The sequence below is a fragment of the Globicephala melas genome, chromosome 8, assembly GCF_963455315.2.
Source record: "Globicephala melas chromosome 8, mGloMel1.2, whole genome shotgun sequence".
In the NCBI taxonomy this organism is placed as follows: domain Eukaryota; kingdom Metazoa; phylum Chordata; class Mammalia; order Artiodactyla; family Delphinidae; genus Globicephala; species Globicephala melas.
In genome coordinates this window covers 88,547,993-88,568,919 of record NC_083321.1, presented here as the reverse complement: position 1 = coordinate 88,568,919, position 20,927 = coordinate 88,547,993, and positions in this window count along the sequence as shown.

The following is a 20,927-nucleotide window of genomic DNA, read 5'->3' as shown; positions in this document are numbered from 1 at the left end:
GCCAGTGGGACTGGGAGAATGGAGGCAGCCAGGGCCTGGCTAGCACCTGGGTTCCACCAGGTAGCACTTGCTTACAGCTCCATTTAAAGAGGCTGGGATAAATATTGGAGCAAGAGGGTGTGGTAGATTGTTTGCAAAAATGTCCACCAATAATCCCTCCCATCTTTGTACATGTGTGCTGCTCTTCCCATCAAGAATAGGGCCTATGTCCTCTTCCCTTAATCTAGGCTCACCCTGTGACTTGCTTTGACCAACAGAATGTATCAGAAGTGATGCTGTATGACTTCCAATTCTAGGCCTTAAGAGACCTAGAAGCTTCTGTTTTCACCCTACTGGGGTCCAGCCTACATGTAATGAAAGTCACGCTAAACTACTACATGAAGAGAGGTCACATGGAGAACAAGAATTGTCCAGCCAGGCCAAGCTGTTCCAGACACCCCAGTTGAAGTACCAGGTGTGAGTGGAGCTACCAGGGATGTTCTAGCCCATCCCAGCTCCCAGCAAAGCCAGCTGCACCGATGACCCTTGCCAACACTGTGTGGAGGACAACTTCCCAGCGGAGCCTGGCTAACCTTCAGAATCATAGAGAAATAGTAAATCCTTTCAGTTTAAGCCACTAAGGTTGTTCAACTTTTTATGCAGCAATAGAAAACTGAAACAGAGGCGGACTCACAAGCACTGGCTTAGAGACAGTGAGAGGCAGTTCAGTGAACATCACTGATTCTCTGGTTTCAGAACACAATGCTTATTGATCTTTTGTGCTTTTAATAAAACTTCTGTTTTAAATATACACTGTGGCCAGCATGCTTGCAAGTGAGAAATCAGTGCCAATAACTGAGACTTCCCACATGTTTCTAATCAAAGATGAGCCAAGAAAAGAGCAACATAAACAGTGATGAGTGTAATCACTTATTGAGCGCCTCCCATGGGATAGGCCCTAAATGAGGTGATTTATAGTTATTATTTCACTTTATCCTCCAGGGGTAGAAACCATAAAGTATCTCATTTTACAGATGAGGAAACTTTGAAGGTTATAAAACAGAAGCATTTTCCAGGGCTAAACCATGCATGGGGCAGAGTCAGTGTTTGAGCCCAGAGCTCTGAGTACCTGACCTCCAAACTATACTGCCTTTCTTAAACCAGCACATTCCAGTTGTTCTTTGGTTTCAGCTGTTTCTTCTGATTGTGGGCTGGGGGTTGGGAGCTCACAGAGATGGTTTTCTGGATAATTTCTTTCTCTTTCTGGAAGAGGTTACTGGCTCAAGCAGGCTGGCATGGAGGCAGGGGACCAGTATGTCTTTGGGGTCACAGGAACACCTCTCAACTGAAGGCACAGGCCTCTCTCTTCCCAGAAACAGCACATTCAACATTATGCAGTTTGACAGTCTGTCCTCTTCATTTCTAAGAATGGACCTTTCCCCTTTGAAATCAATGAGTAGCTCCAGGCCACTCAGAGCAGGGGCTCTGTGGAGTTTCCCCTTGTCCTAAAAGGAAAAAGCTTCATTTCTGCCCCCTTTTAATCCTGGAAGCCTTCTTGGGAGCCTTTAGCTTTGAGCTCTGTTTTGGAAGAAGTGAGGGAGACAGTTGGATGAATGCTAAGTAGGACATTTTTAGTTTGAACAGCAACTCTTGAGACACTGCAGTGAAAATCCCAGTGAAGTGAAGAAGCAGAAATAGTTCATATGCTGTTCAGCAAATTACAATTCAGAATAATTTTGATGGGTTTCAATGATGGGCCAAAATCAACATGAAAACCTTAAGCAGAAATAAATGTAAACTCCCAAATGTAGGTGCAAATGACCATCTATACAATTTTAGGGTGGGGAAGAGTTGACTTGAAAGCAGTTCATGGGGAAACAATTGGGGGTTTGGTGGAACATACAAAAACTTGGAATAACCCAACAGAGAGATGCAGCTGCTAAAAGATCTAAAGCAACCTCCAATTGCATAAATACATGTTTTTTGTGCCTTAACTTTAGGTTAAGGGAAGTAAAAATGACCAAATAAAAAGCCTGTGTGCCGTTCTGGGTGACTCTCTTTTAAATGGGTACAGAGTTTGGGCTTCCAGGGAGAGCACTAAATCACTGAGTACTTGCCCCAAATGTCCCCACCCCCAATTTGGATTGGTCAGACTCAAGGGTACCTAATTGAGTCATGTTTTAACAGGGTGAAACTTAAAAAATTTAACATATCCAGGCATATGAGTGTGGTCTCTCCCCTTTTGATTTTGACTCTTGACCAGGGCCTGCCCCCAGCATCTCTCCCTCTGACTCTCTTCCTCCCCCTCTTCTCATGGGACTGTTTTCGGGCCAGGATCACTGACCAGCCTGAGAAGACCTGGGCCAGGAGACCCAGACCATTCTACTCTTAAATCAGAGCAAACAGTCTCTCTCGCTCTTTGCTCCTTTCCTCCTGGTGCTGTGGGTGGGGTTGGATCTGCCATTTATCCCATTGGAGGCTAAGATCTGAGACTCAAGTGTGGCCACTGAGAAGGCACAGAACCAGGCAGACTTTGGGGCTGTACCAATTCTGGCTCTAGGCTGACTCAGACCTAGGCCTAGCAAAAGGAATTTTCTCTCGTACGGGCCCGCTTTGTTGAGCTCTGCGCTGGGGTTTGGGGATATGCTCCTAATTGATAATAACTCTTTTCTTTGCTTCATTTATGTATATATTTTCTTCTGGAAAATGCTATGGATGGAACTGTGTCCTTCTCAAATTCATATGTTGAAGCCCTAACCACCCCCACACCAAATGTGGTGGTATTTGGAGATGGGACCTTTGGGGTGATGCGATTCAGATGAGGTCATGAGGGTGGGGTCCTCATGCTGGGATTAGTGCCTTATATGAAAAGATCTTATAAGAAGACCTCTCTCTCTCTCTTTCTCTCCAACCCCCACCCCACCACCACCACCACCTGCCACCATGTAAAGATGTAGCAAAAATGTGGCCATCAGCAAACTAGGAAGAGGGCCTTTACCAGGAACCGAATTGGCTGGCATCTTGATCTTGGACTTCCCAGCCTCCAGAAGTGTGAGAAATAAATGTCTGTTATTTAAGTCACCCTATCTATGGTATTTTTCATTATGACAGCCTGAGCTAAATAATGCATAAATCTATTATATCTCAATTTTTTTTAAAAGAAAGTACTTTATTTTAAAAAGAAAGAAACAAGAAAACAAACCAACATATGGAGATACAGATTGTTTGAAGGCAGGATTTGGGTATTCTTACATTGCTGGCTTAATCTCATAGCATCAATCCATTATTATCATTCCTGACACTGATAGGCTAAAGAATGGCCAGAGGGAAACTCTCAGGCAGGAGAAGGGACTTGAGACCATGGCACATGAGAATGATTTGTGGACTAGGGCTGCTAACCTCTCCTAAAAGGAGGGTCTGGACTATAAGGAAATCCCCACAGCTGTGCTATTCCTTAGAGATAAAGGCAAGGGTTGGCTGCTCCCCAATTTAAAGCCACTTGGAGAAGCAAACTGCTTACCTGAGACTAAGGCACACCTAATAGCAACGTGTTCCAGAGTGAAGAGCCTAAGAGGGAAGAGTTAGAAGAAAGGGGATTGTTACAAATCCCACCTTCAAGATGGGAAAATTTGTTCCTCAATGAGGTGCCCAGTTACCATCTTAGCAAGAAGGGCAGTTACAGATTCAGGACCATGATGTGTAAAAAGGTAGTAGGATTCCGAAACTTCATCATTTTGGGTTTCTTGGTCACCCCTGATCAAGGAAGCAAAATAACTCCTCCTTCCTTCTGCAACCCTAGGGGTAGGGAAAGTACCTTAAACACAACAGAGGGAATTTGAGATACTGGGTCCCCACATCCTACTGATTGGGTTTGGAGCAAGAGCATGCCAGCCAATGTGCACAGAGGTCCCCTTGGAGAGGCCTGGGGCCCACAGGAGAGAAGAAATGAACAGCAATGACAAAGGAACAGAAGAGGGTAGAATAATTGCTGGGGCCACAGAAAGACCCAGTATCATCTTATATGTCTATGGGACCATCCTTAGAATGTGGTCCCAGGTTGGAGAGCCTAGACCAACAGGTGAAGTCACAGGAAGGACTTTCTGGGTTCCACCTGGACAAGAAATTGCAAAGCCCAGGACTGCCCCTTGAAATGGTGCGTTCCTTGTCCCTGGAGGGGTGGAGGGACTGAGAAGGGTGAGAGGTTGGGCTAGATACTAGAAGCTCTCCAAAGCCCTTTCCAGCAATGAGGCAGGAAAAACACCCTTACCAAAACCCAACAGCAAACCTCAGCTCTCCAGAGCCGGCGTGGGAAAGGGACCAGGAGCAGCTGTCTAACAATGATTATAAATGCCAGAGAAATAGTCAATGGGCTGTGACTGTTTATGATAATCATTTTCTTTCCAACTCATCTGGAGATGATGTCACCTGATAATTGGACACTGGCATGTGGCCTGCATCATGCTTGGCCTGCTCTGCCTTCCTGGTCTCTGGCTGATCAGATGGACTCCTCTACAGGAGTTAGGAGTAGAACGGCTCTAATACAGAATGAGGGGGACAATTTCATTTATTCATAAATAGTGCTGGAGTCTTCTCTGCACCATGTGCTGGGGCTGCAGAGAGGAAAGCCCCTGCCCTCAAGAGTTCGCAGTCTGTGTGCACCACAGACAGCTGGAATTCAATTATCCTTTTGATAAATGTTTGTTGAGTCTGAGCCTTGTGCTAAGCACTGGAGATTGAGCAGGGACAAGAAATATGTGGTCTCCACCCTTGAAGAACATTGCAGTGGAGGACTCAGACAATAGACAAGTTGCATATAAAGGAGATCGTGACTTGTGCAAAATACTGTGAAGGAAATTTAACATGTAAGGGAATGGGCAGTGGGGGAGATCTGCTGTAGAAAGGGTGGTTGGGGAGACCTCTCTGACGAGAAGACAATTAGGTTCCCATGCAAAGCTTGAGGAGCCAGCTGATGTATACAGCACAGACTTCCAAGTAAAGGGGACGGCTTCCACGAAGGCAGGAAAGAGCCTGGTGTGTTAAAGAAGCAGAAACGACATCACTGTGCCCAGGTGTGATAGGCGATGGCATCTGATGGGGTTGGGAAAAGGGCTGGAGGAAGCTGCTTACAGGGCTTTGTGGAATTTGAGGGAGGATTTTATTCTAAGTTCAGCTCAAGATCGATATTCCCAGTATTAGAAATGTGGTGGTGAGGATTTTGAAAGGACCAACGTCCAGATTGGCTAGGATCCCAGGATCCAGGACATATGCCCTCTGGTGAGCTTGGCCTGCCCCTCCTCTGCTCCATCTCCTGGCTCTGCCCTTCCTTCATCGAGGAGCAGAAAGAGGTAGATTCTTCCAGGAGACAGAGGAGCTTGGACATTTTGGACACTGCCAGCAAAGACCCTTGAAGGAATCAGAGATGGACAGACAGTGGAAAAAGAGTAGAGACTCATGGAGATAAGATCTGTGTCACCTGGTCACATTCTCCTGAAAGTCACTGATGGGGCAATTCTGTCTCTGTCTTTTCCCCAACCTCTGGCTCCTCCAACTCCCCAGAGGAGAGGGAGTTGCAGAATTCCTCCTTTGAAGGTTGCTTTCTTGGAAGACCTAGGCTTTTCAGAGCCAGTGCTACTGCATTAACATTTACCATATCAATTCTGGAAAGGAAGAAGCATAATAAGCTGGTCCAGGCAGAAGGCCGGAAACTTAAGAGCTTCTCTGGTTTTTCTTCTCTGTTTTATTTTTAAAAATCTACTTTGCAAAGATATATGGTCTCCAAGTTTCTGAAAAGGGAAGCAGCAAAGAAACTCCTTCTGGTGTGAATGAAAAGAATTACATAAACCGCAGTAAATTTAGTATGAAATTACATTGCCAGCCCCAGAGGAGAAAGATGCTTTTCCATCCTGCATTATCCATGTTCGAGGATCCATTATCCTGAGTTCCCAGGCTGCTGCACTGAAAAGAGACAGCAGCGTGTAGGTTTGGTCCATCTCCTAGGATAGAAGCTGCTAGAAGATAATAATTATTTGACCTTCCTTAGGCCATTGGGTTTTTACTGAAGTTCCTCCTTGGATTTACATTTGTCTCTTCTTTACTTTTTAAATTGGGACTTGGGTTCCTGCTGACTCTTGGGCTCCATTAAATAAGAATTTCCTTCCTCTTGGGGTTTTTTCAGTTTTGCTAGTTCCTGAAGTCCTAGAAGGCCCACCTCTGTGGAGGCTCCCATGAAACTTCTAGGCTGAAAGGAGGGAGCTCATGCTTCAGACATGGGTTTCAAGTCCAAGGTCTGCAACTTCCAGCTGTGTGATTTTGGGCAAGTTCCTTAATGTCTCTAGGCCTGTTTCCTTATCTATAAAATGATGATGATAGCAGTATCACCTCGACCACTTACCTCAAAGATTTGCTGGGGAGTTAATTGAGGAAATGTGTTTGTAATGCTCTTGACACCATACCTGACCCATAGTCATTTTTCAACAAAATTTCACTACTTTTATAGTCAGCTCCTCTTTTAGTTTTTTTGGAAACATCTGTCATCTCCCTCTGAGACGCTAATTTCCTCCAAAGGATGCTATGTGGCCCTAATAATGTGCAGCCCTGCTAAACATATTTCATTCATTCAGTAAACATGTATTGAACTCTAACTGTATGCCCAGTGCTGAAATAGATTCTGCTGATAAAAAGAAAAATAAGCACTATCCCTGCCCTTATAAGCATTTAATGACATTGAATAAGAAAGTCATAAAAGCAGCCTTGCAGGATAGAGCAGACCACAGCACGAGTGGACAGAAGGAAGCCTGAAGGTTGGGCTTTCCCTGACCACCCTTGGTTCCTGTAAGGCGAAGACAAGACTTAGAAGTAGCCCAGGGTCCTCTGAAGAGTTTTCTACAGCAGGCCACCACAGACATGAGAGAAGGCTGTGGGTAGACCCTCAACATTGGGGGATACAATTTGACCTCGGGGAGTCCTTAGTCCCAACAGAACTTAGATGCAGCCAGTGTACCAGGGGAGGCAGGGAAACATGGGCTCTGGCCAAAGCCAGAGAGATTAGGTCATAAATTATTCAAGCACAAGCTTGGCTTACAACACCAGTAGGACAAAGATCAGCCATGAGGGAAAGGACGTGGCTCTGGAGACCAAAGGAACTGGAGAACTCTGAAACTTCCCTCCACCATGGGGTTGCATAAAGCCCTCTCCTTCCTTCTTCAATCTTAGGGGAGAAAAAGGAGCAGTACAAGAGACTGAGCATCTTTTGTTCAGGAGACATGCACTTTCCTGAAAGAACTATTGCACTGTTGGATGAACTCAAGCTCTAAACCAGATTGGACCTTTGGTTACTTTTTCCCACCCTTCCCCACTCTTTCTGGGAAAGAAGACCAGATTAGTTACACGTAATAGAGCTCATTTCCCCTCACGTGTGAGTTGTAATGTGATTAAATCTTGTGACCCATTTTCCTTGATGTATATTCTCCATACCTAGCACAGTGCTGAGCACCAAAGTGACACTTGATGAATACAGCAAGTGTGCACGGTAAAAAAGAAAGGTCCTATCTGCTGCTCTGGATTCCACTTCTGAAAGACATAATCAATCCAATATGCATGTTTTAACAGAATACAGCCCTGGGCTCTTGGCCATTCATTTCCCATTCTTGATGCCTAAACCACACCCAGACCCTCCCTGCTCTGGAGGTGGGGATAAAGGCAATGGGTCTATCTGGACCTAGTGTGAACATCCATCCTGGGCCTGAGAACATAGTCTATTTTAAACCATTTCCCACTGATGGCCCAACTCTATGTCCCCCACAGATCTCCACCGTGGCCACACACACACAAACACAAAGCCTTACACCCAGATAAACACACAGCTGAGTGGAGATGCCATGTGGATGTGGGAGTTTTCAGAGTGGAAGGATCTTGGCTGGTTCCATGATGAAGAGGAGGTGGCAACGGGATGAGAAAGAGTAGCATGTCTAAGCCTCACCTCATCCTGGGGAGATGCTATGCCGACATGTGTAGCCAGAATGGGTTGTCCCCTTGGGAGGGGCAGAGGCAGATGGGAAAATATTGACCCCAACCAGAGAAAGATTCTATTTCTCATGCATCTCATGATTAAAATTTTTCTTGGGATGTGATATAGTCTGTGTCTCCTGCCTGGGCAGGTGGGAACTTGGCTTGGGGGAGGGTGCTGGGGTGTGTGGATGACGTCATGGGAGGAGGGGAGCGCTGTGATATCACAGACATGTGGGAACTTCCTGGGCGAGAAGTTTGGAGGAGGACGAAAGCGCTCAGGAGCCTATTTCTGGCTTTAATAACAGCCCTAGTGACAACCACATGAGACGGGTGCAGGCAGGCAGGTCTGTCAGGGAACAGTGGCACCTCCTGCCTGGAACATGGGTTTTCTATGAGGTCTTCTAGCCTTTAATGTAGGGGTGGAGTGGGGAATGTGGGATGCATTTTTTGTCGTGAGAAATCACAGATGCCCGAGAAAGAATGGAAAGTGGTGGAAAATTGATGTCACAACAGGGCTTCAAAGGAGTCCTTGAAACACAGTGAGGAGAGGTTGTATGAGTCAAGTGTAGGGGGTAAGAGCAGAAGCCCTGCCACCTCCCAGCTTGTGTCCTTGGGAGATTCACTTAACCTCTCTGCACCTCAGTTGCCTCTTCAGTAAAGTGGGAATAATTATAGCACATTCCTCACAGGATTGTCAAGATTAAATAAGTTAATACAAACCTGTAAAGAGCTCATGATGATGCTTTGCATGTAGTATGTGCTCAAGAAAGGTAAACAATTATTATAATAGAAAGAACACTGGAGTAGGAAACAGAAGACTGAGTTTTAATGCTGACCAAGCCCGTGACCAAGTGAGTGTCTCTTTGGGCTTCAGTTTCTTCATTTGCATCAGGAAGGTGAGGGACTAGATAATCTCAACCTTCTCTTCCTGCTCTAACATTCTAAGAGCTTGACTCTAAGACCAGGTAGAGCTGATACTGATACAAGTCTTCTTTGCTCCAAATTCTCTTGGGCATGTCAGTGTCTACAATTCCACCATTTAGGATATAAGCCTTTGAGTTAAGCATGTTTTAACCCTCTGCTCCTTTCTTCAGATAAAATAGTTGCTAGGAGTGATTGGTGGGTATTAAATCAGTAATACATGGGAATGAATTAATTCTTCCAAAAATAAATGGTCTCTGGGTAACATCAGGTCACATAGTGTGCCTCAGAAAGAATGGAAATGGAGGAATCTTGAGTGTAAATTTCTAGTACACGGTTTTGTCTAGGTTAGGCCCTGTCTTGTAAGAAAATAGGAAGACAAGAGCCATTGCAGCATGAAGAATATAGGTTAAATACAAGTAGAATTTCAACTAATAGCATATGAAGGGAACCAAAACCTTGAATGCGAACCTGAGGGAGGTTGGGACCAGGCAATGGTCTTGAGGGTCTGTCAATCGCTCTGAGACAGGCAGGGGGTCCCAGGTCATCTGGTGTCTTCTGGGAGTGCATGTCTGTGTGTCTCTGGTAGAGACTGTCCTTCCTGGGCATCCTGGAAGTTCTGTGGCTTCTGGAGTGAAAGCACAATTGGCCTTCCACACAAAGCCCAGTTAAGAGATATATTGCTTAATGATTCAGTGATGTGCTCCCTGCTGGACACTACAAATTGATCAGAGGATGTTTGAAATGATCCACAGTCATCAGGCAGAAACTGGAGGGACTCAGATGACAGCTTTCTTGTCATGCAAGCCAGAGGCTGAGTACTCAGCAACTGGTCCAGAGAGAGAGGAGAGGGGAGTGGGCAAGAGAGGGCAAGAGAGAAGAAGAATGTGGACATTCCAAAGGGTTAGTCCCTGGATGCCCCTGCTCCATGACTCCAGCCCAAGAAAAGAAACCAGTGGTGGAAGTGGAACCTGGGGTCACTGTTCAGATGTCAGAGATAGAAAGAAGTCAAGGGAAGTGAGATTCTCTTAAGTATTCTTGGTTTCCTATGGATGAAAGAAATCCAGGGTAGCAAAGGGTTTCCCATGCCCACCTGCTGCCCTCCCACAGTATGTGCAGGCCCCCATCCAACTAATGAGGACCTGTCCCACACCAAGGACTCTCAAAAGAGGGTAATGGGGGAGAAGCATTCATATAGCCATTCATTCGTATATCCATATAATCATTCATTCATTCATTTGTTCCACATTTATTGAGATTCTACTGTATGCCAGATGCTGTGTCAGGTGCTTAGGACCAGAGAGAAATTAGACACTGTTCCTGCAGGGGATATGGCAATGAGAACCAACTGTCACAATACAGCAGTGTAGAGCGGTTTAACAGAAGGAGGCAGTGAGCATTGGAAAGCACAGAAGTGGAGCATCTAAGTCGGACTTGGGGCTTGGGAGACACCAGACTGATCAGAATCTTGAAGGTGAGTAGGAGTGACCATGTGGGCAAGGAAGTTGTGAGAGAGCCCTTTGGGCACAGAGAACAGAAATGAAAAGGGGTGGGGATGCAGAAGATCACGGTGTAGATGGGGAACTGGACATGTAGGGTGCAAGTGGCATGTTGGGAAGTGGAATCTGGAAAGATCTTGAAAGGCTGTGTGTGCAACATCAGGGGAGGAGGACGGTTTGGGCAGGAGATGGAGAAGGTTCAGCTGCAGTGCGGGGAATGGACGGGAGGGGCAGGTTGATGCCCAGATCCCTTCAAGGACTGTTATGGAGGAGATAAACCAGGGAGGTGGGAACAGAAAGACTGGGATGGAGTCATGAGATAAGTGGGAAAGGAGCCATCAACAAGACCTGGACTCCCAGGAAATGCTGATTGAGGGTCAGGGAGAAGGGAAGAGTGGGGAGGGGTGAGGGAGCACGGAGGAGACATAAGGAAGTGAGTGGAGGTTTATGGAGAGGACATCATCCTCCTATGATGGGAAACAGTGTCCATCAATTCTCAGAATCACTGGCTCATAGTCTGGGTTGGAAGAGACCCTTGAGGTGACCTACTCTAACCTCTCATCTAGTATAGGCATCTTCTCCGGATCCCCTCCTGGCTCAGTCATCCAGCTTCTGCCTTCATTCAAGCATTCAACATATAGAACTATTGTGCACTTCCCACATGCCTGACGCTGTGCCAGGCCTTGGGGATGTGGTGGTGTCAGAAGGCTGGTGGGGAAGAATGGAGAGTAGCTAGAGAAGAATAAAAGAATGAAGACATTTAGAAAATGAGGGCAATCCATGAAGGCGTAAAGAATCAGGGTTACGGACAACTTTTACAGGCATTACCCGAGAGTGGGGCCAGGGAGGCCGGGGGTTTCTTAGCCACCCCCCGACCCCCACTCAGCCATTGGACTCCAGCTGCCCCTGGAAGGAAATGTGACCTTGGTGAGGCCATGCACAAAGGGCTGATGGCTGAAGGCTGTCTTCTGGCAGCACTCCCAGCAGCTGGGAAATAAATCCCTTGTTACCAATGGAAGATCTGTGTGATGATGCATCCCCATGTCTACCACAGAGAGTGTGTCTGGATGCATCCTGAGGGTGTGGATGTGTGTCTATCACCATGTGTGTATATCTCTGTGTGTGCACCTCAGTATGTATTAGTGCGTCTGTATCTATTATAGCCCTCTCTTGGATCTGGGATCGTGAGAGCTCTACAGGCGTCCGAGAGTTAAACCTTGCCCTCTGCCACCTTATCATCTACACTGCTTTATTGCCAGCCCCCCAACTTCTTCCTATCCCCTGCCCAGTTTGGGACAATTAGTGAAAAGGTGTAGAATGTGGGATTTGGAGTGGGGGGTGTCTGTAGACCCTTTACCAAGAATCCATTTCTATTCTCACTTACTGAGAGCGGGTGAGAGGGGACAATCCCATAAGGTTCCCTTGTGCAAATTAGAAAAAGGAACCCCTAGCAGACCTCATGTACATGCATAGCCAGGCAAGCAAATCAGACACTCAGCTCCCACTGGACGTCTCTACTGGGCGCCCTCAAAGGTTGTTTTATCTGGATTATATTTCCTGACCCACAAAATTTAGAACAGGGCCATGTCTTCCCGAGGAAATCTTTTTGATCTCCAAGACCTGACCCTCCTATCACACTGTTTTCAAAAATTAGGATAATAGTACTTGCCATGAGGCCAGCCCCCTGGGGCAGACTCCTGCCTGAAGGCTTCTGGAAGTCTTGACTTCTCAAATTCAAGGCAGAGGAGGACCTAAGGATAACCTTGGAGAGAGCTGATGCAGGTAAGGAATGGAGCATCTCCTGGAGTTTAGCTCCCATATCTGTCTCCCTCATCAAGGGACGAAGCAGATCCAATGACCAAGTGGATGTAGGAAGAAAAATCAGCAGGAATGAGAGTCCATGACCCACCTGTACAGAGATGAGGAAACCAGGTCACTGGATGCTCTGGACCTTCTGACATTATTTCCAGGGTGGCTTCTATCAGTGGTTCATCCAAACTTTGTAACTTGATGCTTCACCAAATACTTTCTCAAAGAGCCTGTGACTCACTGTCATAGGAATAAAAACCCTCTCTTTCAAAGGTTTTTGTTGTTATTTTACACATGTAATTATTGGCTATGGCAGACTAACCCTACCGGGAACAGCAAAGGGCAGAGTGGCAGGAGGTTTAGTGTCCTTGAATTCTTGAGTGCTGGAGCTGTAGGAACCTTTAGATCATCTCATCCAGTGCCCACAGCTCACAGCCTGGAGCAGAATTCTGCCCATCACCTTGTTTGATTCAATCCACAAAATGAACATTGAGAATACGTTTATACAGGGCATGACCTCTCCTGCTTATCTCCTGCTGCCAGGCTACTGCATTCTACCACTGGCTGAAGCTCATGGAGGACAGTGATTTGCCCAAGATCACACAGCTGCTCAGAACAGGATCAGAACCAAGCCCCCAGGCTGCTGTGGCAGAGCAGGGCTTTCTTAGCCCTGGGTGTCTCTGGTTCTCTTTTGATCTACATGGACAGGAGATATGAAGGAACACAATGAACTTACTTGTTTCCTTCATGAGGTAACAGCTTGCACGAGGTCCCCATGTCCCCTTATGCATGCACGTACACACACACATGCACATGCATGCATGCACACATGTGCACATGAGCTTAGACTCCTAGACTACCAAGAGCATCTCGGTCTTTTTTTTCTTTTTTTTATCATTTTGGATTCTACCTAACAATGCTTGGCATGTTGGTGTATCTCAATCAACACTTGTTGAATGAAAGGATGATGCATATTAATGGATGCTTACCTTCCCAAGATCCCTGAGGTCTTTACCATAACCTTGATTCAGAGTCCCAGTTAGACTATTTCAAATGGGGGAGGAGAGAGAGAAGAAAAGGAAACATTACATTTGTCAGTACTATGCCCGGCACTTGAATGTATATCATCTCAGCTAATCTCATTTTAAAATGAAAAATCCCAAGTGAGCAGACATCACCCCACAAAGGAGAGACCCCTACCCTCTCTGGTGCCCACACAGAAGGGCTCTGAGTACAGCCAGCTTACACTTCTGCATCAGTGTCTGCTTCTGCTTATCCCCAGAAGATCTGAAAAAGAAAATAACATCAGAACTTCTGAAGACCAAACTCAGTATCCTAAGTGTGCAGCCTTCCCCCTTTGTGAGACAGAGAATCAGGAGAATATTAAGAGTGAGAGCAGGAAGCTAAAAATATCTTCAAAGCTTATGTAAATTCGGTGCACGGAGAGGCCTGGCCTTTGGGCTCCAGCTGCTCCCGGGAACTGACTTAGACGCCCTTGACATGGAGATCCAGACATTCTCAGAACCTGCCCACCATTTAAAACCTTTAAAATATCTTCCTAATTGTGTTCTATGTTCTTTAACTTTGTGACCCTTGGGAGTGGAGCTACAATATGCTAATGAGGTCATTGATGAGCCCCAGACACTCCTCTCCCCCACCCCACCCCCGCCTCTGGCCTCTGGGGAAAACAGTGCAAGGTCAGAGACATCCATCCAACAGGAGCCTTTGCAAGGGGCTGTACCCCTAACCATTAGCATGTTAATAGGGAGGGAATCAAAAGATCACTCAATCAACACCCAATGAAGGAATCATTTCAATCAATAGCACAGCTCCTAAAAGTCCCCATGCCACTGCCACTGCATAACAACAATTCTTAATTGAGAATTAAACAAACTTTTATCTGACGCAATTCCAAACTTCAGCCTTTAAAATAATGCCAAGTTCAGAAACACATTTGTCTTCATGATTCAATCTGGCAGCTTGTACACATTTAATGGGTATTTTTCCCTCACAGCTGACACTTTCCCTTCCTGGTTCACAGAGGAAAATGAGATGGGTGTCACCTCCCCAAAGGCCACAGTGCTAAGTTAAGTGACTCTGTGTAGGAAGGGGGCTCTAACTGAGCAAATGTTAACCTGAGGTGACCTAAGCTGGGCTGGGACCTGGTTTCCTGTTTGGTAACCAACACCTACTAAGTGTAATTCAGCTCTTAGGTACTCAGTATGCTGGCTGCCAGATGGGAGACAAGTAGCTTTTAAGGCACTGATGACAGTCTTCTTGACATTAGAGGCATGACCATGAACCAGGTGGCCAATTTCTCTCAGAAAGAGCAGCTCAATATGCACTGTGCTAAATCCAAGTCATATTCGGCAGAGACTATTCAACATCCAGATGGACGTGAGTGAGTATCTCCATTCAACAGGGCATTTCATTACTTACAGAGTCCTTCTCTAGCCAGCTCATCCTGGCAGTCCTGGGCAGACCAGGTCCTGGCCAGAACTAAGTATGTTCAGCAGGAACATTAAAGTAAAAGCAGGCCACAATGTCCTACTGTATAGCACAGGGAACTACATTCAATATCCTGGGATAAACCATAATGGAAAAAATATTAAAAAATCATGTCTATACTTGTATAACTGAGTCACTTTGCTGTACAGCAGAGATTGGCGCACCATTGTAAATCAACTGTACTTCAATTAAAAAATAAATAAAATTAAAGTAAAAGCAGGAACTCAAAATATCCAAGTCAACAGCACCTCATCCTTCTGTTAGATGATTCAAACGCCTGAAATTTCTGTGGAAAACCTGGTCAAGCTTATGAACAAATCCAAAGTGGTTTCTTTGGAACAATGTTGGTTCTGCCTGTGAACACTGTAGGAGCCTTCTGCTACATTTCAGAGCTGGCTTGACCTCCCCAGAGAACACGGTGGTTTGACACCCTAATGCTCACAGCTAAACATCCCCTTTGCCTCCTCTCCATTTGGTAGTTCAGGTGTGTGGGGCTCTTCTTCACTGACCTCTGCAAGCATTTGCAGATGCAACGCTCACCTCCATCTCTACACAAAATATGCGGCTGATACACTGGAAAAAGTTGTCCAAGGGCCATATCAGCTCCTGATCCTGCATTCAGACATCACAAGTTGATTGCCAACTGGCTGAATTTAGCCACAGATGTATGTGCAGGGTCTCCTGCACCCCATCTCTCTGTCTCTCTGTCTCTCTCTCTCTCTCTCTCACACACACACACTTTGACTTTCCAGATCACCAAAATCCCCACCAAGTCTTGTTGCCACACACATTTGGTTTCATTCATTTACCTTATCTCTCGGGACACCAAAAAAGTCTGAGTGTGTAAAAGCCTGCCAGAGTCCACACATTTTAACCCATATTATAAATCTTTTCTCCCAGAAACATATATGCTGGAGGCAACAGGTGGCTCCTTCAGGATACACACTAGGATTACAGCCAGTAGGCAAATTAGTAGCAACCTCAGGCAACCCAATTTTCTCTTCTAGCTCAAAATGTATGGGTGGAGTTGGAGAGGGGAGGATTCTAGGGTTAGTTACAACTCTTACCTTTCTGCGCCCTTTTCTGGCAAGGTAAACTGTCCCTGGATGCTTGATTCAGTACAACATTTTCTCCTTGGGCTGCAATAACAGAATGCCACACACAGGGTGGATTAAACAATAGGAATCTATTTCTCACGGTTCTGGAGGCCACAAGTTCAAGCAAGATCGAATTGCCAGGGCTGGTTTCTAACGAGGCTCCCCTTCCTGGCTTGCAGACCACCACCTTCTCGCTATGTCCTCACAGGGCCTTTTCTCTGGGTGGAGCGAGTGAGCGAGTGCTGGTGTCTCTTCCTCATGTTATGAGGACGGTCCTATCAGATTAGGATTTTCCTTATGATCTTATTTAAGTTTATTTATCTCTTTCAAGGCACTATCTCCAAATGCAGTCACAGTGGAGATTTGGGCTTCAACATAGGAGTTTGGGAAAGGGGGGGACACACTTAAATCCATAAAAAGTACTAACTGGAAAGCCCATGTGAAATTGTTGCTATTGTATCAACATCAAGGATGGTAAATATGTTAATATTAATTATATTGATTAATTGTATTTATGCCCATGAATATATGAATATTGATTGTTTACCTTAATATTTAATACAGGATTCAATTCTATTAATTACTCTGATCCCAACTCTATGGCAGCCATTGCTGTTCAATAACGATACCTTTTCCTTTTGGGCCAAGGTGGGATCTCAGAAACCTTCTCAATATGGTGTTGAGTCAGCTATAACCAACCAATTGAATTTGGTACAAGAGATATGACATCTTGACACTTGTACTCTGTAACCAGGCCTCCTCTGCCTTGGGGGAAGATCTAGAAACCAGAGGAAAATCCAGGAGGGGCTGACACACATCTGTGTTGTCGAGCTGTAGCTTCCCTACTGGTCAGAACACATGGCTTACAGAGACTTTTGACTGACAAAGTCACCCTGGAAACTCCCTTTCCTAGATTCTATATAAAGCAATTCATCCTCTCACAGCTTTTCTTTTTCTTCCTGCAGAGTCATAAGCCCCAAGCCATAGCTGATGCTTGGCGTCATCAACCTTGTTTCCTGAGCTGGGGAAGGGCTGTTGTCTCAGAAATTGCTTCTTCTCAGCCTCCACTTAAACACAGTCTGAAAATGCTTTTTCTCTACTTTTCCTGGAATTTTATTCTTATCCACTAATCTGTGCTATTCTCCATGGACTACTGTCCCTGGAGCTAAATAAACTTCCCCTTCTCTGTCAGTTGCTTGGCCTTTCCGTAGAAGAGGCAAAAGAGTGGATCTGCAAGGAGTGAATAATACCACATTGAATAGAAATGCCTTCACAAAAATAGGATCTAACATTATGAGCTTAGTTTCAACTAGAGAACAATATGAAAAATGATATTTGGTCTTTTACAAGGTGGGTTTTGAAAATGTTCTTCATATTATCATTCCTTGAGTTTCTCCTTGAATTAAATACTAGGGAAGCAGACTGTCCATCCTGATAAATGGAGTAATCTGCTTTCTTAGCATTTAATTCAAGGAGGAACTCAAGTAATAATAATAAACCCATCATGTTTTCCTCCTTTCCTTGGCTGCCAGTAAACTCACAGCTATGTTTTGTAGTCAGCGGTTGTTATTATTATTAGCTAGAGGTTTCTGATAAATTATTTTCTCCTTTCATTACTGGACTCTCTTACTCATCCTTAAAGTGTGTGTATCTCCTACATGAGCTGTTTCTTCTCTTAGGAAGTGAATGGGGTACGTTTATTAAATAATACATCAGTGGTTCAGTCAGGGACATATCACCAGTGGACTGGGCTTAAACCCCAATTCAACCCACCAATCATTTATTGATCCATATAACCAGCTGGTCCCCAAGTGCTCTATAAATGTTCTCCAAGAAGACATGTTGAATCTTTTGAAATGATGAAAGGGTTTAAAACTGAGCAAAAGCTTGTCAATAGTTGTCATACTCTATTTCAGCACAGTAACAAATCTCGTCTCCAAACTTGCATAACTTAAAACTTGAGAACACCCATGATCTCAATTTCCCCTTCAGTTTCAACCAGGCCCATATTCCAATTATGTCTTGAACATCTTTTTGAATATTCCAAAGGCAGCACACACCTAACAGGCACAACTGAATTCTATCCTTCTACCCTACCCTCCTACAGATTTATTTCCTTCACTGTATTCTTGGTTTCAGTCAGTGTTATCACTGTTTGCTGAGTTTCCCAAGCTAGAAGCCTTGATGATTTTGCTTCTCACACTCAATCAGTCTCCAAATGCTTCAGAATAAGTTTCTGAACCTGACCCCTTCCCTGAAACCCCACTGTCACTGTCTTAGAATAGGGCTTGGCTTTTCTCTCCCCTGAGTTATTGCAACAACTTCCTAAACATTCTTTCTGCTATCTAGTCTTTTCCTTTATTCTCATACAGCCATCAGTGTCATCTTCCTGATCGCTTTCAAGTTAAGGACCTTTGCTGGCCTCTCAATCACTATAAAATAAACACCAAATTCCATAAGGTAGTGTACCTGGTTCACTGCAATCTAGCTCCAGCCTTCTGCAGCCTCACCTCTCACTTTGCATTAGGAGTCCTATGGTCCAATCCTACTAAATTCCTCATCCTTTTTAAAACAGGCTAGGCCCTTTCACAACTCTGTACTTTTGCACTTGTTATTTCTTCTGCCAAGAATGCTGTTTACATAGTTTACCTTTCTACCTGGAAATTAACTTTTATTTTTCATGAATTAGCTCAATTATCAACAGTACTCTAGCCACCTGTCCTACAATCAAATCTTTCTGGACCTTTCTACCTTCCCTTAGCTGCTTTTTAAAAAGTCTTCCCTAGAAATTACCCAGGCATGTTTAAATTTTTTGTTAAGACCTTTCTCTTTGGCTATCACTCTGAGCTAATTTAGGTCAAGAACCATATTTTTCATAGCCCTAGTACCAAGTACAGTAAATGGCACAATGCTGATGTTCATTAAATACTAATAAAGTAAGCACTGAAATATGAAAGTGTAGTAGGTGACAAACATGGGATGATAAAGGATCTCCACTCAACTGTTTTAGTAGTGCAGGACGCTTTACTTAATGGCTGTGGACTCTTTGAGGTATAGAGTAATAAAGAGAAAAGCTAAGGCTGTTCTAGTTGATGTTATCTTAGCAACTTTGTGACCTCCTGATGTTTTCTACATTTTACCATTTCCTTTCAGTATTTCTCCTCTGCCTTCACCGTAGCAATCCTATCTTACAATAAGCATCATTCTTAGAAGATTCAGGAGGGACAACCCAATCATGCAATTTTTGCACCCAATTTGGAGTAGACATCACTAGTTTTATCCTGTGATAGAGTCTCCTTGTGGGCTTTTTGTATCTGGTGATAAACCCCACCTGCCCACAAGCACTGAAATTGTTATAGATGATGTGGCAGACTGTATTGTCCAAAGGTGGCTGCAGGAGTACCTCCATCTCATTTGCTCTTCTATAACGTGACCTGGCCTTATTCCTTTCAAGACCTCCCCTCTCTCGTTCCCTTGAACCTGAGTAGGCCTGTGATTGCTTTGCTCAATAAATAAGAAGCAGCCTTAAGGAGCTTTTGAGAAAAAGGACAGGACTGGGAAAAAGATGACCCTTGTTATGGAGTGGTAGAAAGTTTAGCAACATTGGTTTTTTTGCAATGCAATCATTTTTACAATGACATGGAAAACAAAAATAAACCTAATGAACCAGTAAGTGTGGTCAATGAGATTTCCAAGCAAAAAGCCAAAGTGCCAACTGAGTTATTTTAGCCATATAAAACACGCAGTGTTAAAGAAAATTTAAGGGAAATAAAAAGGATCCAGGACTTGTTGGATTTGAAAATAAAATTAGTTATCTCCATTCTCTTACAGCAGAAAATGCTCAAAAACAAAACTGGCCTCAAGGTGAAGATCAAATCCAGGTGCTAAAATGAATACATCTCAGGGTAAATATGAAGCCAAAGCTGTGACCAGAAAACTCTTTCCTAGGACCTTAGATAGATCAAAACTGATATGTCACAGACTTTCAAATAGATAAATGGACTCCTAAGTATCTTAAGGGCATTCCTTGAAGATCTTCTCTGGTCAAAAAATCTAAGTCTCTTAAGGATGTTGTCTCATAGCAACCTCAGATACATCCCAAGGTTAAAAAAAAAAGGGGCTCATCTCAAAGAGATTTGTGGGTGTGGAGTTTAACTGATGAAATATGTTTTGTTAATATACAATAAACCCACAGAATTTTAAAAGAATTGTAGCATCTTAAATTGAAAGAGATGGTACAAAATGAACAGAAGCCTTTGAATCTCCAAAATTTTTTGGGCACCAAGCAATCTGAGAGCCTACTTAGTTGAAAACATGGAAGACTTTGTATAGAAATGAAGAATAACTCATCGGATGGAACTAAGAGTCCAGAAGGCAAAGCCAGTTGTCCTGGAGGATGATCCTAGGGAGTAGGACTGAGTCCTAACTCAGGAGCTAATAATGTGTACTTGGCTGGATTTTTTAAACTGACTATTGTGTGCCTTTCATTTTTCCTCTTTTTGAATGGGAGGACTGTAGTAATTATTCTATGCTTGTCTCACCTGGGAGTGGTTGGAGAGGATGAATAACTTGTGACTTTAGTTCACAGATTTTTAGAACAAGAAGAACTATACTCAAAGAATTGCACCAGAGAAGCCCCACTGTCACCTGGACATAATTTAGTTCATAAGATCTTGGATTTTGAACTGATGCCTCAATGGGATGAAACTTTGAAAGTCTTGGGGGAAGGGATGACTGAATGCTTGTGAAAGTGGATGTGAATTTTGTGGCCAGAGACAGACTCTGGCAGATTTTATTTTCCAAAGATGACCACAAAAGTATCCCATACCTTACATACACTTCTATCACATAACCTTGCTAATGCTCTATTAAGAGATGGAGCCTAATTCCCTTTCTTTGGATCTAGGTGGGCTTGTGACTGTTTTAGCCAATAGGGTAAAATAGAAATAATGATGTGTGTCTTCCAAGAGTGGATCATTAAACTAATATAGTTTTGACCTTGTTCTCTGGGACACAATGTTAGAAGTCCAACTACCTGAGGCCACTGTGAGAAAGCCCAGGCCACAGGGAGAGACCTTATGTAGATGTTCCGGTTGACAGCCCCAGT